The sequence below is a fragment of the Acanthopagrus latus genome, chromosome 2 (genome assembly GCF_904848185.1).
Source record: "Acanthopagrus latus isolate v.2019 chromosome 2, fAcaLat1.1, whole genome shotgun sequence".
In the NCBI taxonomy this organism is placed as follows: domain Eukaryota; kingdom Metazoa; phylum Chordata; class Actinopteri; order Spariformes; family Sparidae; genus Acanthopagrus; species Acanthopagrus latus.
The window spans coordinates 9,782,408-9,794,733 of NC_051040.1; the positions used below are offsets into that span (position 1 = coordinate 9,782,408).

At 39.7% G+C, this 12,326-nt stretch overlaps 1 protein-coding gene across 7 annotated transcripts in view; it reads left to right on the forward strand.

The window, feature by feature from the left end:
- Window positions 1–12,326, forward strand: part of lrfn1 (leucine rich repeat and fibronectin type III domain containing 1) — a 196,036-nt gene that overhangs the window by 148,612 nt on the left and 35,098 nt on the right. The window lies entirely within an intron of this gene.

Here is a 12,326-nt window from a genome sequence, read left to right on the forward strand (position 1 = left end):
AGTCGGAATCAGTATGGCCTGAATAAATAAAAGACATAGTCAGAGGCTGGAGGCAGTTTACCGTTGTTTATTTGCACAGTAGTAGTATATTAAATTAATCCCTCTGTTCTAAAGGTTACTGAACATTGGGTATTAGCTTTCATTATCTACTGATGGAACATTTCTTCTAAATAATTCAATTATAGTCAGAGGAAAACAAAAGCTCTTGTGCTGATAACGCGCATCTAATCAAAGTAGGAGCTAAAATCAATCCGCAGGAAACACCAAACATGAAATACAAGTTGAGACGTGGCACTACTCCACCAGCTGCATGAAGTGATCAGCGTGTCATGGTCTGAGCCGTTTGAAGGGCAGTAACTGTGACATAAACCCTTTTTGGAGGCTTTCAAGCGGGATGACCTGGTCTGTGGTGTCAACTGCCTCGCTGAGATCAAAAAGGGTTCAAACAGAGCAATCATAAGCACAAACAGCAACAAGGGGAGCTCAAGAAAAACCGCCTATGCGCCGTGAAACGTCTTAAAACCCAGTATTAACTTTCCGCCGCATAATTATTCATAGAAGGTAGTGGGATTGGGGGAAATGTCTTTTTCCGAATCCTTGGAGAAATACGCGGCCTATATGAGATATATAAAAACTGCATTTTAATCAATAGCATATCTCAGTTTTGAAGAAGATTCAGTCCAGGTTATTAAATAGCGACTGCCTCCACCAAGGTGCAGAAGATCTCCGAAGTGACATACATTTAAGAAAGACATATTTTCTCATTGCACGCCAAAATCTCTGAAGGCCCGGCGGAGAGCGATTGACATTTTCACACTCTAAGCTCTGGATATTATTCATGGAAATGCTGAGCATATTTGGAGAGGCCTATTTTAACAATTTATAGAGTCCCAGTATCTCACCAGAGGTAACTTGTTCCACCCTACATGACTATATATCCATTATAGATGGTTGGATCAGCCCAGCCTGCAGGATACACATGTTTACGGCTGTCAAATGCTCCAGGAGGACTCACGGAAAGTCCAGAAAAAACACCTATCCATCTGAGCCGGATGGATCCCGAAGACCTTGTTGTAACATTATCTCCCAAGTATATCAATAATACATACTTAGATAAATATGCCCATGTGCATAGAATCAGGAAATAAAGCAGAGAAATCAATGTTCCTGGAGAAACTGCGTTATGTTAAGGGGAACTGTGAAACTCAGTCTTTTCTGAACATGCCCACTTCCTGTTAAGCATTGTATTTTAAAGTTGAGACATCCATTCACAGTAATTATATACTTCATTCAGTTAAAACCTTGGCTTAGTCAAAAGATTAAATCCACGTCCTGAATTGACCGATGATGATGAACGATGAGTTTACAGTAACGTGAAGGTAGAGATAATAAGGTCGTCTTGTATTCCGTTGTGAAGGACGGGAAGTGCTCAGTTTCCTATCTGCCCAAGAGGTTGGATGAATAAAACACTTCAGAATAAACTGTCATTTTACTGAGGAAAAGCACTGTTTATGCGAGAAAACAGAATTTAATATTGGCGTGAAGTACATGAAAGCTGGCCCCCAGTTAAACTCTGTTTTGGTGTGAAAGCTCCCTTTGATTGTGTAGTTCAAGAACATGCAGGACAGTGTGGTGTTGTTGGTATTTCACTTTAAGCACACAGCTTCAAATGTGATTAATAGTCGATGCTTTTTCGAGGCTGGTGGTTCTCTGTATTTGTTTTGGAGGAGCTCCGGAGGTTTTTTTTTTTTTTTTTTTTTGCACTTCCAAGAGGTTCAGTGAGCCTTTAAAGAAACCTCCACAAATGTGTTTAATCGGAAGTTGCGTGTCATTTATTGAAATGGCAGAGAAATAAGCTCATGTATTCGTGAGGCAACCACGAAAGTCAGGCACAGGAGACGTAGTGGCAAATTGAGGAGGGTTTATTTACTTTAATTTAAATTTCAATGAAAAACAACACCACTCCGACTTCAATGTGAACACATTTAACCATTAACATGTTAAAGTAATGAAGCTCTTTCTTGCCTCCTGTGAGCTGATGACCAAATCAGAAATTGAGGTCCGGGCATGGACACTAACTGACTGACAAAGAAACCGCCTAGAAACTCCATATAAGTATATACTAGTAATTTACTTTCACAATGAAGTTTCTGATTGGATTCTGCCTGGGTTATGCTCACAGGAAACATTTTTTTCCAGTGAGGGGGATACTAATAATGTTTGTAAATTGTTGGGAGGTGGTCAGAGTTGATTAGTGGAGAGCACAATCACCTGAGCCCGGGGTTTGTATCCTCAAATGTGGTAAAGTTTGGTCAACACAGACAATTAATTAAGGTTAGAGGAAGCTTGAAACTTTGTTTTTTTTTTTTTGAAATTATTATTATTCAACTGTTATTGTAAAAGGTGGCCCAATGACAGGAGTAAACATTTATTTTTAATTACACTACATTTATTTAACATTGATTTAAAAATGCAACACTGATACTGCTCTGATACAGCCGCCTTTCACTGAGGTACTACTCTGGATTGGTTACACGTCACAGGTAAATAGCCTGTTAACACTGAAAAAATCTGAATCTGCAAATAACTTTTACTGCAAATGTATGTCCATTCCAGTTATCAGATATCAGTCTCCTTGATGAGTAATAATTGTTATCATCTCTGAAAAAATCATATTGGTTGACCTCTAGAAATAGTCAGATTAAGCATTTGCACACAGACAACCTGGACTCAGTGTATTCTACCATGGCTTTAAATTGTTCAGTCATACAATATTCTGAAGTTTTAGATCAGCTCCATCCAGTCGGTGTACAAAACCTTAAAAGCTTTCTTTCACAATTCAATATATAAACTAGAAAGAAAGTAAATCAAAGGTAAACACGTCTCTCGTGATTTCTTTTTATCACAATCTTTCCCTTAATCAAGTTCAGTGAGTACTTAAATGTAAATCCTGCTTAAGTTGCTAGAAGAACAAATTAAATGTGATGTCAGGCAATGTTTTGTTGATGTGTTTAGTGACTCGCCAGATATTTGCATTCACTTTGTTTACCTCGTTATGTTAAAAAAAAAAAAAAGCTGCAGTATGTTTCCTTAAGAACATATTTGCTGTTGCAGATTAGTCCTATAGAAATGTAATTTGTTGGACAAGAAGACAAAGAGAACATTTCTACCTGCCAGGCACACAAAGTGGCACAGGATTTATACGCTAATGTAAAGTTGCCAGCATGCTCACAATGACAGTAATCACATGCTGATGATGATGTTCATGCTCAACATCTTAGCTGAGCTTTGTGTGATACAGTAGCATGCTAACGTCTGCTAATTATAACTAAATACAAAGTGCAGCTAAGTCTGATGGTAACGACAGCAAGTATTCACACATAAACCAAAGATTGGGACAGATTACATTTCTTGACGTGATGTTGGCGCTAAAGATAAACTCAAAGGATCACCAAAGTTATTACAACCTGATCATCTTTTTTATTAATGGCAATCCATCCGATAATTGTTGAGATATTTCAGTCTAAAGCACAATTCATACCTGATAACTCACATGAAGGTATGGCCCGAGTTTCAAGATTCCCTATGAATGCAGATGAGTTGGTTCCGACTAAATATTCCATTTTTAGCATCAAGATTAATCAGTGTCTCGCTTTCTCTTTTGCTGTAGTAATGCCCTGTCAGAACACAGGTGAGGAACAAGACAGAGGAAGAACTAATCACTACTGATACGTGTAGTCAGTGCTGTTAAACATGTAAGTGACTACTGTGCATGTCACCGGATGACAAAGTACAGGTGAAATGATTTGAAGCACAAGTCAAACTCTGCACCTAATGTGATTGAGCTGTATTCTTATAGCGCTGCTTAGTTCATTTAATTTGTGTCACCGGCGAGCCAGTAAGACAAAAAGGAATAAATGATTTTTTTCAGCAGCAAGTGCCAGCTGCGGAAATCAGATAACCTCCTTGTTTTCCTCCTTTGACATATTGGAAACGATCTTATCAAACCTCTCCTCCCCTGCTCGATCTCTCCATACTCACTCTTCTCTTGATGGACAAATCCTGTTACAGTTGGCAATAAATCCAAGGACGAAACCCAAATTACAGAAGCCCTGAGTATTTTTACCAACCTGAAGAGAATTGTGATGTTTTCACAAGGGGGGGGAGAATGAAGAGCATTTGTTTTTTTTAACCTGTTTTGTTACGCCACCACCTCCACAACCTGTCAAAGTGACAGCTCTGGCAGTGCTCAGGCACAACTCTGACATTATTTGCAGATGGTAAATAAGAAAAAAAATAATATATTTGGCTAGCCAGTGTGATTCATAGTTAGTCCCAGCTCTTGTTTACAGACAAGTTGTCACATTCATTTAGCAAATTACGCTCGTGCTCTGGCTCTGTAAAATCATTTTGCCCTCCTACTTTATTGGTGAGGAGGGGATGGTAAAAATAATAAAATCCCTCTCCAGCCTTCATATTCATTGACGCCCTCAGAAACATTGATCTCTATGAAAGGACTGTACAGCAAAGGTGCAAATACCCTATTGCAGGTTTTTCTTCTTCCACCAGTATTCAATTAATTGTGCAAAATTTTCACCACCTAAAAGCAGCTACTTTGCTTCCTCATAACCCTGCTTAGAGGGTTGTATATCACAGGATATGCTAATTCTCATCGTACTAAGCCCTTGTAATCTTCATGCTTGAATTTGTGAACAGACGACCCGTCTTTAACACATACTGCAAAATACTGGTGGCATAATGTGGCCGTGTGGGGAAAAAAGTTGCGTGTTTGAATAATCCCAAAGAGTGTGCCGCGATGCTGCAAGTGCACTAAACGTGACAGAGCGATTACAAAATGAACAGTTACGGATTAAGGTGAGATTCATATGTATACTCCCTCCTCTGCAATACATTTTAATGGAGAATGGAGACCATATGCTTATGTAGCGGCCAGTGAACCATGAAATCACTTGGTTTTCATGAAGCTGATTTGCATTCTCAGGTTAAAGCTCAATGGGGCAGGAGAGGTAGTTGTAAAACCTTCATTTAGTATATCAGACCTGTCTTTTCTTATTATGGTGGCTCGGAATGATCACAGTGTCACTATTACCAAAGTGACGGCGCATGCTAATGGCATGAGACGTGCATACCGCGATGCCACCTCGCCCCGATTTTAAATAGCCACAGGGCGGTCTAAATTTGTATCATTCTTCATCACGAGCTGTTTTGTATTCTCACTGTTTGCAACATTTGCTGAGTTAATGATGTTGGATATGAATATTCAGCCAAGCAAGTCCAGAAACGAAATAACAGAGACAATCTTTGGATGAATTATTGTTTTAAAGGTTTATCAGAGCTGCTGGAGCAGTGGGAGTTTGCATTAATCTCATGTTCTTTTGTCCGCTCGCAGCTGCTCCTGTGAAGCCACCTAAACCCTCATAATATTTAGTCCTTTTTGATGTGACGTGAATGCGTCAAACCGCATACAATTTCCATAAAGTGCACCATGCTGTCTTTTGACGGTGCCAGGAACCTGCGCACAGTGTGCTCAGATTTACAAACCTGCCTGTGGAGGGATTATGCAAGTAATTGGTGGAACCACACTGCAAAACCTTCCTTTGGGAATTAGGGAAATGTGAAATCTAATCCTAGTGAGCAAGGGAGAATATAGCTTGATTTTTTTTTTCTTTAATAAAAACCACTGAGACGCTGATTCATCCTCAACACAGCAGGGGTGAGGATGGGAAAGTCTCCTGGTATAACATACTATTACAGGCCTTTTTAACTGCCTCTGTAGAAAGGCCTATATCTGAAATAAAGTGAAGTGGAGTACCAAGGGAGTTGTACATCACCACTTCAACAACAATACACCTTTTTAATCTGAGAAGGAGGCTGTCCGTCTGATTGGTCATATATCCCTTTTGCTTAATCAGCCTGGGATGCGGCTTCTTAATGAAATAAGAGTATTTTTGTGCTGAGCAACAGGCATAGCTAATGAAACGGGCTAATTAGCCTACTGATAAAATGATCAAAGTGCTGGGATGAGGTTATTTAAGGGCCATTTTCAGCCCATGGGCTGCCAGTTGAATGGATCTGTACTGAAGAGTAAAACAAAACATTCTTATCTCAAGGTGCACTTACTAGCTTTCTGCAAGATACTTACATTACAGCAAGTACACACACATTCATACACTGATGGCGGTGGCTGCCATGCAAGGTGCTGACCAGCACATCAGGAGCAGTTTTGGGGTTCAGTATCTTGTCCAAGGACACTTCAACATACCTGAGCCACAGCTGCCTGTTTACTACACTGAAAGACATTTGTTTAATAAGACAATTGTCATTTTTATTTCACACACTCTTCTTTGTCCCTGTCAAAACCCAGTACCAACATTACCCACACTGCAACCTGACTGCCGACAGTTCTGTCTGTGATTCCGGTGTGTCACGCTCGCAGCAGCTAATTTAGCCTTGAGCTGCTAAGCCTAAAGCAGAAAGGAGGAGTGGGCTGAAGCTCACACCTTTCAAATTGCCCTCCCCAAGATTTATTTTCATTTTCAAACTTGTAGTCTTCAGCCCCAAGTGTTGCCGACTTGAGTGACATCACTTGAGGCAACTCATCAGATTTCGTGCAGCTCTGTGAGCCACGGAAGGGTTTATGCAGCTTTTTTTACTTTAAATAATGGTACACACTGAGACCTGTGTAAAAGATCTCTCTCTCTCTGTGTTTCTCTGCAGAGCATGTGTGAATGTCAGTAGTAGTAGTAGCGAGGGCAAATTGTCCACGAGTTAATCGATTGCAGATGTTGTTCTGTTTGAAAATAAAAGTATAGAAAAGGCTTAAATGGGTTGCCAAATACCTTGGTGACCTGCTCAAGTAAATTCCATGTGAATGTGTAGGAGACACTGCAGCAAGTCCTATAAGTGACGACTGTGTAATATGTTTAAAAGTTATAAAGAACTCCAGAATGCCGAGTTCAAGTTTTGTCCAAATACTATTTACAAGTGTAAGTATTAAGTTTACGTCATACTAAAGAATTTTAGTAAATTTCCTTTAAGGAGACAGAAAGACAAGCTTATGCGCTTTACACTCTTGATGGCGCTTTTTATGTTGTAGTAAAAAAAAAAAAAATAATTCTGACATTCTCAGAAGAAAAGAGAAGAAATTAAACCCTTATTTTCATCAGCGCAGTGCAACTTTGATTAAATGATTCATCACTGGCCAGTTGCTTTGGATTAATAACATAGCAGGATGTTTGATGTTTAGCAAGCTATGACCTACTACAAGGCATTACAAGATTTTTTCCTGATCTTATCTCAAAAACATGTCCAAGCTCTACCCAAGAAGAATTTTAATGTCAACCGGAGCCAAAAATGAGTCTCAAAGACTTTTCACAGAGCAGTGTGGATAAGTGGCCAAGTGTCTATTTCTAAGATGGAGAATGAGCTCAATGATTTATGAGTATAGAGTATAAACAGTTAATACGTTTGTTATATGTTTTACGCCACTGATTTTTTTCATGTGTGCAACTTTGTAATATATATATATACTGTAACTTCTTACTGCTTACATAAAAATGTTCTTAAATCATCTCACCAAGACTGCAACAAACAATTATTCTTATAAGTGATTGATATGACGATTGCATGATTAGTCATTCGTTCTATAAAATGTTGAAAGTCAAAAAAATCTGTAGACTTTTCATTTTCTATCATAAATAATATAAGAGATGCAAATCATCTCATTTATGAAGCTGGAATCAGCAAATGTTGACATTTCTTGCTTGGAGAATGAAATTATTTATTGATTATAAAAATAGCTGGCAATTGAATTTCTCTCAATCAACTGATCGATCAGTAGACTGTTCATCATATTGTATTAAGTGTTTATATAATGCACATAAGTGCTAAGATTGTGGGGCAACTTATCCCAGTTGTATTTATTTATTTAATTATTTCATATTTTGGGGGTTTTAGACTGTTGGTGGGACAAAACAAGTGATTTCCAGATCTCTGAGAGATGGTACTGATCATCGTCCTCTATTTTCTGACATTTTATAGAGCAAATGAATTGATTAATTGAAACAGCAACTGGCTGATTAATCAACAATGAAAGTTAATCATTAGTTACCTGGTTGCTATGTGGTCAAACTACATTAATATGTTTCAGAGGGACCACGCACATCTGGATTCGAGGATCTGATTGTAACACGAGCAAAATCCAATTTCTTGTTCAGCCCTGTAACTTAACCCCGTGTCGATGTGATTGGATGAAGTCTCATCGAGCAGTGAATGTACTGCAGAGAGCATGTGATGCAGACTCCTTGTCTGATGGAGTCCAACCAGAACACAACAAGCTTTATATTCACTGAGAGGAATGGTTTTGTTTATTTATTTATTTTTTTTTTACAGGCCTTCTTTTGGTAACTTTGCCCTGTAGCAGCACTGAATTCATGAGTATTGATTGTCTGGGGGAACACACACACACACACACACACACACACACACACACACACGATTCGTCTCTTTTTGACCTCTAATGCCAAAGGTTTGTAGAAGCTAATAAAAAGCTAATTATGTGATTAAACTGCTCTTACACGCAGTTTTCCTTGAATCTGTTTCTGTCTCATTTCAAGTGCAGATCTGAGCTCAGTTCGAGTCGGCGCCGGTGGGAGAGGAGTGTTCATCAGAGTCTGAAGGTGTTTCAGATTCAAGAGAACAGCTCAGACAAACAGCTGCTCGTCCTCAATTTTCACCTCACCTCGTTTTTACGGGTCTGTCCCGAGTTGACTCCTGGAAGTTTGCTCCTACTGACTAGACTGGATATATTTAATGTTTTTAAATGCATCATGTCCGCACTTTGTGACATATTTTCAATATGTTCACCGTTTCGGGGCACTGCTGCTCACGCACCCCTATTAGGTAGATGTAATTGGGCTCTGACTGTGGCAACACAGCGGCTGAAAATCCATGCATACCAGCGCTATGATTGATACCTTGCCATGTGGCGCATATGATCCGGTGTGTGAATCCAGTCATTAATCAAAGTGCTGACATGAGGAGTAAATTACTGTAAAGCCAGGGGAAAAGAGGAATGGTCTGCTGGCATTCAGTTTCCTGGATCTGCTGAGGACGAGTTTGACCTCCCAGTTGTGACAGCTATCAGGCTACACTACACCTCCGTACAGCGCCGCTCTTATCCTGAACGAGTGGCTTTGTCAGTCCTCTGCTGAGTCATGATGACATTGAGAATGTCCTTTAATAAGCGTGTTACAGCTGCGGCTGCTTTATTGCTTGTCTTCGTCTCGGGCGCCGTGATCGCTGCAGTTAGGGAGAGGAGGTACTCGCTGAAAAATTAAATTCCAACCAAAACCCTCCACTCTAGTCAGGCAATTTCAAAATAATTAAAGTGTGTAATAAATACACAAAACATTCTCACATGGCCGTGGTGGAATTAATTTCCCATACTGCTCTGGTCTATTAAATGCTGTGGGTACTTGCTTACCAGCCGGTAAGCTTAGACTCCGCCATCACGTCTGTCGATATCTAGGGAACGGAGCACAAAGAAAGGCGACCATATCCAATATGAATGCGAGCACTCAAATCTATAATTGATTGAAGCTTCAAGGCTTGTTTTTGTCTCCACAGATGGTCAGCAGGACCTGACGTAATGAGGTGCCTGAAGGTTTTCGCAGTGGTTTCTTTTCGTTGCTTTTGTAGAGATGATATCTGAGAAGGACTACCCGCCCCCCCTTAAGCCAGTAGAAAGATAATTCAGACTTTGTTTTTCCAAAAGAGAAATTTGTTATCTTCTTTTTGGACTCAAAGAATAAAATAAAAAATTCTATTATATTCCAATCACTGAACAAATCAGTGTTGCTCTTCCTGATACTCGCTGCAGGCAGAGATTTCCAAAAGAAATCTCCAAGAAAAATCATAACATCGAGGAAAGCTTGGTTCAGATATCTCACTTTCACATTCTAATGAAATAATATCCCTCTGCCTCCGCTTCCCTCTCAGCAAGCTAATTATTATGTATGGACAGATACTGCTATCACCGCAGGTACACTTTTTATGGCGGCATATTGCCTCCTGCCAGAAAAAGAAAAAGGACCCATATCATGTCAGAAGGTGAAAGGTGAAAAGCTTGTTGTCAGAAGATATTTTAACATTATAATGACTTACAGCCTTGTCATGTTGTAACAAGAAACTTCCCTTATTATAATGATATACTATCAATCTTGTAATATCCTAGAACATGGGGACTTATATATATATAACGTAAGAGTTATACATTTTCATAACAATGAATCACCTTGTTCTCTCATTATAGATACATTTTTATATATTGTTATAAAAATCTATTACTACTATTGTGTTATAACTGGAATTGTTTCATGTAGTAAAGGGATTGCTAATATTTTTGGAAAATAACAGGTTTCCCTGTATAACGTAATGATATAACATTTCACATTGTAACAATATAAACAGTATACAAGATAACTTAAAAAAAAGAAAACCTTAAATATACAAAATGAAATGTTCACGTTATTATATAATAATTAAGCATGGAAGTATCTTGTTGTGATGAGAAATGTTTTATGTCATAGATGGTATCTGGACTGTATTTATACAGCACTTTTTCTTGTCTCGCCGACCACTCAAAGTTCTTCCTAGCACCAGTCAGCATTCAACCATTCACCCACTGGTGGCAGAGGCTAAGGTGCAGGTCGCCAGCTGCTCATCAACAGCAATAACCATTCATCCGCTGTCTGCTGGGGAGCCACCGAGAGCGATGTGGGGTTAAGCATCCTGCCCTACGACACTTTGACGCGTAGAATCGAACCACTGACCCTCCAAATGGTGGCCGACCGCTCAACCTTTTGAGCCACACCTACTCTGCATACATTATAACAAGTTGTTATGTTATGATGTGAAACGTTTAATGTCAAACAATATAATCATTTTCATAATTATACATTTATATTGTGTATATATGTGCACATTATTACATGATACAAACTTGTTATTAGGTGAAAATATATCATCATAACATGAATGTATTATGTTATAGCATTTATAAAGATTTTTCTCTGACTGACGTAGCGGTAATATGCTTCCATACTTTTAAGACCGATCTGCTTTTTCAAAGCCCATAAAATACACATTGGCCTCAGTGTTGGTCATTGATAATCGTGAAGGAGAATTTCAAGGTTACAGTTGTTTTTTTATGAAATAGATTTAAAAAGGGGGTTTATTTTTTCCTGCAACTGGACTTTTTTTCTTTTTGTAACGCTCATCGCCACTGTGTGGATTGACAGACAGAATGTAACCATGCTGAGGTAAAAGGGGAAGTCTCAGCTGCCCCTGTTGTCATAGCAGAGTATTTTAAGTAACAAAGCTGGCAGCACAGGAGGATGAGTGTCTCCCTAACAACTGTCTTTGTCTTGCTGACAGATAGGAGGAAATCACTGTGATGGGTAATGACTTGACGGACCGTGTCCCTTGGCCAAAGATGCCCAGCACACAGGACATTTTTTTTTCCTCCTCCGTCTCTTCACTTTACATAAGGGGCTGGAGAAAGAAAGGAAAGCGAGAGGTGAAATCTTGTGGCTGGGAGAACAAAATGTAGCAGGGAAGTGGAGTGTTTGATACACCGAAGGGGGGCCCCGTGTTGGAGATTAAGCGAGACCGGCTTGTCCTGGGCTGACACCGGACTTATCACACTGGGCCAGGTGATGATTTGATGCTTGGAGACGAAGATTAAACCGAAAAATCAGCTGTTCGACCATTGTGGACGGGCGAAGGACTTCGTGTTCGATACAAATTTACAACCGTGTGCACGTCTGAGTGGTTGCTCGGTGTCACGTTGCAGTCGCACTACACCGCACTGTCACGTTGGCTGTTGGGAATGGGCCTGCGCCGTCGCCGCCATACACACGGGCAGAAGCAGTTAATATGCATGGCATGATAGACTGTGAAATGATAGACTGCGAAATCTCATGACACCTACACACCCTTACTTTGTTTCCCTGCTTCATTTCTTAAACTCTGACACGACAGTGTTGACTCCGGCCCGAGGTGAAGTGAAAAGCATTGAGATGACGTATCAAAAAGCAAAAGCTTGCGTCATAAATACTTCATTGGCTGGATGAATAGCTGAAGGTGACAAGCCTAAAGTCTCCCTCTGAATACAAATTGATGTACAGTAGAGCTGGAGGAAGAACCTGAGTGGAGAATTGTGTTTGTTAATGCATGAAGGCTCTCTGCAGACAAATGGCGAGTGATATGGTAATCTCTCTTGGGTTGCGTGCTGCTCTGCTGCA